A 6974-nucleotide genomic window follows, 5' to 3' on the forward strand; every position below is an offset into this window, starting at 1 on the left:
TACCTGAAATATGTGAAAACTAGCGATATTTTAGCAACATGCCTCTGATACCTTTCCAGTTTGTTGATGTGAGTCATCTAATCAAAGTGATCTTGAATGCTTACTGAATATACTAGAAAAAGTATCCCTGAATCATGACTGATGATTTCCGTCGGTTTGCATTAATTCCCCAATTACCGGTTTACACACTTTATTGATTAAAAACGGTTTTATACTTTGAATAGCACTTGCTGTGTAGTCGAGTATAATACTTGGGGTTGGTTTTTTTTTTGGGGGGGGGGGGTATACGCTCATACGCCTGAAACGGGCATGAATTCGGTACACTGTTGTAATATAAATGCATACAATCTAGTAAAGGTTTAAGAAAATTAGTACCATGGAATTTAACCTACTGAATTTAATATTTTTAAGTCGCAAAACTCTTCATATGTATAATGGTTACAATAGGAAATAAAATAAACTAAAATACATCTTTTCACATTGTAGATGGCATACTTTAAAGACGCTATAGTGAACTAGAGACAACATACGACATTCGTGACCCCAAGATGACCTATATTGCTGCCACTGAGTCTCATGTAATCCTTGGAACTGGGATGAGAACCGACCTCTTTTGGCCATCAACACAATTGGAAACCAGTGGACCAGTGGAAGATTTACATTTCCGCCAAAGCTGGAATCCGCATCCAGTGGCAATGGATTATATACGGCATGAAGAGAAAGGTCTTATTTTGGGAAGACAAAGAAAATAGGGAGCTAGTAGTCCCCTCCAGCGATTCCCACATCATAGCCCCATGGAATAAGGCAGAAAATGGACCATTTCCCTTATCCAAAGGGCCTTCATGTGATCTACGTGTAACTATTCTATTACCAAAGACTGTAGTAACAATTATGAACAAGAGTCAGCTCAGATTAAGAACCCTGGAGGACAAATCATTTCTAAGAAATATACTAGTCGGAAATAATGGATTATGGAACTCATTCACGCTTTAATGACAGACTCAAATTCTGAATTTTTTTTTCAGTTGTACACCAAAGCAGCAGTAAATGGGCCAGAAGGAAATCCCAACGTGTCTACTAAATAACTGCAAAGTATAAAAGAAATAGAAGATAAAATTTCTAATGTGATGATCCGAGATAAGGCATACACGTGACACTGGATAAATGCAACCAGGTCATTTGTAATAAAGACATTGTAAATGTGTCAACCTAGAATAAAAACCAAACATAAATCCTACCAATGTGATCTTCCCTGTATTTACTACCAACCATCAGTAAAAAAAAATAAAATGTAAAGCTAATTTTTTTTCCCCTAGAAGCTGCAACTTGTTTGTCTATTTGTCCAAATAGGAAGATGCAGTCAACCATCCCACCACTGATACCACTGTCACAGAACGGATTAATGGATGTTTGGAATGCCCCTTACGGAAAATAGGAACAACACGCACCAAAATGTAAGGGGAGTTAATTAGATGATTATGATAAAATCATCAGCGCCTGATGGACCGCTTTGCTAATGCATGCGATGTGTTTGGTCCCCCCAAGAATCATCATCAACAACTACGAACTTGAGGTAGTCAGTTCTCGTACCTCGGCTCTACCATCACCAACAACCTATCGTTCGATGCCGAGCTCAACAAGCGGATTGGAAAGGTATCAACAACTCTCTCCAGTTGTCGCAGGGAGTGTGGAACAACAGCATGCTGATCCTGAACATTACGATCTCCGTATATCGGGCCTGCGTGTTAAGCACTCTCCTGTATGCTAGTGAAACCTGGTCTCTGTACGCCTCGCAAGAGAAATGACTGAGCGCCTTTCACATACGATTTCTCCGACTCATACATGGGATCACCTGGAACGATCGAGTAACAAACAACGAGGTGCTTGAACGTGCCAAGATTTCCAGTATGGCCACACTCTTCCGCCAACGTCGCATCAGATGGCTGGGCTATGTACGTCGGATGGGTGAAGGACGGATCCCAAAAGACCTTTATTCGGAACTTGCCTCTGGCAAAAGGTCTATCGGACGGCCGCATCTCCGCTTCAAGGATGTCTGCAAGTGCAACATGAAAGCCCTCGACATCGATGTCAACACCTGGGAAGAGCTCGCTTCAGACAGGCGACACGCTCTGACCACTGGTTTGAAAGCCGGCGAGGACAAGCTATGCTTGCTAGCTGACAAAAAGCGATCTCAAGGAAGAAAAAGCAGCTCCAAGACATAGCAGACCCAACCTTCAAATTCAGCAAGGACTGCCACTCCCATGTTGGGCTACATAGCCATATCAGACGCTGCACAACCACCAACTCTCATGGGCGCACTTCCATCGTCTCTCGAGACTAACGGATGCCAACAAAAGATAAAATCATATTGCGCAAGAGGGAAAAAAAACCCTGCAGTTATCAGTTCTTAAATATCGACTCTTCTTAAAGGTCTTAAGAGCACTTTATCTTCACTGATATTCAGCACTTTATTTTTCATTGATAATATACGCCCTCCAATGACTTCAGTGCAATGGATCCTTCACTCTGTAGGAGTGTCGTCCTATGGCTTCTCCACTGTGTAGCGAATTATAGGGTAATTCTTGTGAATGGGGCTCCCGTGTCCCGACATTCTTAGGACGCTCCGGGTTATCCGCCCTTGTGGCAGGATTCCCTGGCCAGCACAATCTTCCGTTAGCAGTCTCAACCTGGCCTTATCTCCCCAGGCTGGAAGCGGCTACAATATGAAAGTCATTTTGAGTCATCTTATAGGGATAAAAATGTGTACACTACATAGAGTCACTTGTATACAGTGCCATCGTGCTCCGTGTTATTTCAGTGCTCTATTTATGCCACGTCTACAATTACTTTAATCTCCCTACACTAAATGAAAACAAACCCAACATTTTATGAACGCAAGACAAAATGCAATATGTTGTTGTTGTTGTGGGGTTTAACGCCATTTTTCAGCACACGATAGACTATGTATGGCGGCCAGTATTAATGGTGGAGGAAGAACCCGGGAAAACCCCGGGAAGAACCACCGACCCTCGAGAAGCTACTAGCAAGCTTTCTCACATATCCACATTGGCCGAATCCGAGACTCGAACCCACGCAGACAGAGGTGAGATGGCAGTGATCCGTAACGGAGAGCGCTTTAGACCACTCGGCCACTCGGGGCCCCGCATATGCAATATGAACATTGCAGCTGACCTACACAAGTATAATAACATAAGCATTGTGCATTCAATGTACTCGCGTTGCATACTTGAATATTAAATACATATTTGATATACATAATTGTCAGTAGGATATACAACAATGACTTATAATAATAAATACGTAAGTAGTTACAAAAAATCTACTAGAATGAGTTGTAATGAATCAAATAGAATCCTCAAAACACTACTCCTATTCTATATAACAAACAAAATATTTTTAAAAAATTACTTTCCAATAGTATAATTCCCAGTTGCAACATTTCCCCCCGATATTATTCCAAAGAATAAAATAAAGAAATTTTCTACTTAAACCTGGCCGCTATAACTGTTTATGTATTTATGAAGTCACCAGTCCTGGGCATCTGACTAAACATAATTCTATGAGCAATTGAAAAATCTAATACAGAAGACGACCTTGCTTCCTCCGATAAAACAGCATTGCACGTGTTGCCCCGGTTGTATAAAAAGCTATATTACGTCAGTGAAGAAGAGTTACTTCCCTTGTGGCCGAATATACTTGACCATAAAAATCACGTTCGGCGATTCGCCCTATAAAACTTTACTGAGTTATTCCAAAACCGTTTGGACTGAAAGTAGATTTTGGGCCTAAACGTCCAAGTCGAACTGGTGTGAATTAACAGAATTCAGAAACCTCTTTTTTCGTGTAAAAACTGTGGTGAAGCAAAATAAGTTCTCATATTATGAAGACTTTTGAAAGCATTTCGTCAGCTTTTATTTTCTTTTTATACATCTTACGTGAGAATGTGGGGGAAAACCCAAATGAATTTTAAGAGACTTTAGCGAATTCTATAATTTTTGTATTATCAACATTCCATTAGAGTATTTGCATTCCTTGCTGATCCTAATACACAAGGTCTCTCCACAAGTCAGTAAAGTAAATTGCGTTTATGTTTTTACATTTTTTATTTTAATCCTCCGATTGGGACCTTTCCGAAAAGCATCAGTTTTTAACCTTTTAGGCGGCGACCCAGATTACATGTATTTAATAGCCTCGTCTTCCATCAAATACTAAAAGATAATTTGGACGACAAGAAAACTTCATCGTCATGATAAATCTAATATTGTGTTATACGTGATGTTAAAAGCACACAAGATCTTTACGATGATTTCACACCTTTATAAAGTGTTTTTTTGGTGCTATTTTTGCATATATATGCAAACAGCATGATATTAAAACGTCAATAACTTTAAATTTCTGAATACTCGTTATCCAACGTATATTTAACAGAACTGACACATCCCCAATGACAGCTTCTGTGTAGAGAATACTGTATGAGCCGCGATATTTATGGATTTACATGTGTTTCAAACACTTGCGTTACGTTTCGCACCCAAGAGTCAGATGCTTGTCTTAGTAATGAATCCGTAAACGGAATGAAATTCCAGCAATAATAAGATTTTCTCATTTTTTAGTTACAACGTTGCTCTGGGACGCAGCCTGCATGATAAGAGAATTCATAGGAAATTAAATGAAAATAAACTTTTCTTGTAGAACAAACAATTGTACAAATTATACTTGACTTAAATATTTATTAACTACATTGTCTACGAATATAAAATTATGGATATTTTGTTTATCCTTGTAAAATATACAGATTTGCAGCTATACTGAATTATGGAAACGTAAGAACTAGAATTGGAAATTTCAGATTGAATAATATTTTCCATATTATGTACAGAGAATGTCATTTTCACACAAACATGAGCAGTTTAGATTCTTTGTGTGGTACGTTTACAGTCGCATTTATTTTCTCTCATGTTGTTGGCGCTTGAACTGTATTAAATAAACAAAGACTGTATTAACTGAAAGCTATTATTCACATTCTTTTTCTGGAATATTTCATTACAAAAAGTTTGAAAAACACGATTGTGACCATCTATATTCACTTGTGGAAAACATTTAACAAATGTTGTTGTGAGCTTTAACGCCATTTTTTAGCACACGATAGGCTATGTATGGCGGCCAGTATTAATGGTGGAGGAAGAACCCGGGAAAACCCCGGGAAGAACCACCGACCCACGAGAAGCTACTGGCAAGCTTTCTCACATACCCACATCGGTCGAATCCGAGACTCGAACCCACGCAGACAGAGGTGAGATGGCAGTGATCCGTAACGGAGAGCGCTTTAGACCACTCGGCCACTCGGGGCCCACATTTAACAAATGCTTTATCATGTGACTTTCTGACAAATCATCAGTGATTGTAACTGATGGTTACACAAATAGTAAAAGTATGCAATGAAACCAGTACGTTAACGCGTGTATTTTATGAAGAAAGAAAAGAACCTAGAAACATTTCAAAAAATATCAGCACAAAACACATTACCCATTATATAGTCCATTTTCATCCCATCATCACGTATAATGTGATCAGATCCACCATAACATTAACTTTTCACGTCAAAGCATTATTTGGCCAAATTCAGGAAAAGACCAAATTTTAATGCATCAGTCAAACGATCAATCAATAATAGCGATTTCCAGGCTTCCTGATTTTTTATTTTTTTTTTTGGTCACACCATGTTTAGTTAAGGGAACGTTCTTCAAAGAATGAAGAACGTGACTAGCGGTAATAAATAGAATTACGATTTATAAACAATGATGCAGCCATGATTTACATTAGTATGCATTGTTTTTGTCTAGTATTTCTCGATTTTAGCCGAGATTTGGAACGATAATGCTCCAGGTAGGCCAGCTGCCTTGCATTGATGGCTCCACTCCTTTTAGTTCTAATTAGTTCGACCGCATCCTCGTATTTCATCCCCCTTTCTATCAATGCGAGAGCTACCAGAACAGGAGATCTTCCAAGTCCGGCCACACAGTGAACTGCAATACAACAACCAGGATCTTCTCGGAATCGTGTCTTTAATAATTTAATCCAAGCGTCTACAATGCTGGCTGGTGGAGGTGACCCGTCGCTAAACTGCCAGTCGTACACCCTGATTCCCTTCCTTTCTAGTCTATCTGTCTTATATGTGGGCTCACAAACCCGAACTAAATCTTTCACGCCATGTTTATTCAGCTCCTCAGCAAAGTTCTTTATTGTGCCATCCGTTGGTCGATCCATAATCAAGAATTTCATATCCCTGTACTCAATCACGGCTGGTTCTGGTCGTGTTGATTTCATATTTTGGTTGGCGTTGAGTAAAACACAAAAATAAAATCATGTACTTAAAGCCGGTTCTATTGGATCCAGAAGAAACTATATGATATATGTCAGGCCTCCGGTTTTCTATGCAAAAATGATTTCAATACACAATGTACTTTCCACTGTTGATATTAAGATGTACTTAATTCTTTCAGGATGTAAATGAAAATGTACAGTAATACTCCGTTTATGTAAAATACATAAACCTAATGAAGAAGAACGAATCCTAAAATATCTATTCAATTGGATATGATTTATCTAGCACGAATGAATCTCACACAGGAAACAAATACAACCGAATTCACCATGCGAATAAAGAATTTATATCCATTCACTTGGTCAGACAATCAGTTGTACGAAAGACAATGATTTCCACCTCTACTATGGAACAAAATAGCCCAGTGAATATACTCCATTCACTAAATTATTAGAAACTCTGGAATACGATAGGGCAGAGATAACTACGATGACAATTTGCACTATGTTATGGAAGAAAAGTACCTTTATGTTTCTGCTGATCTGGCTCTCTTTATCCAACGTTTGTGCTGAAAATGTCTGCTAATGTTGAACACGCAAGACAACCCAACTGCCGCTTACTTGTTGAA

General features: G+C 38.9%; 1 pseudogene; it reads right to left on the reverse strand.

Annotated features, from left to right (window-relative positions):
- Nucleotides 1-5721: 5721 nt before the first annotated feature.
- On the reverse strand, nucleotides 5722-6360 carry LOC149791844 (protein tyrosine phosphatase type IVA 2 pseudogene; annotated as a pseudogene).
- Between the last annotated feature and the right edge of the window lie 614 nt (nucleotides 6361-6974).

Source organism: Sinohyriopsis cumingii, chromosome 9 (genome assembly GCF_028554795.1).
Source record: "Sinohyriopsis cumingii isolate HCF-2022 chromosome 9, ASM2855479v2, whole genome shotgun sequence".
Lineage (NCBI taxonomy): Eukaryota > Metazoa > Mollusca > Bivalvia > Unionida > Unionidae > Sinohyriopsis > Sinohyriopsis cumingii.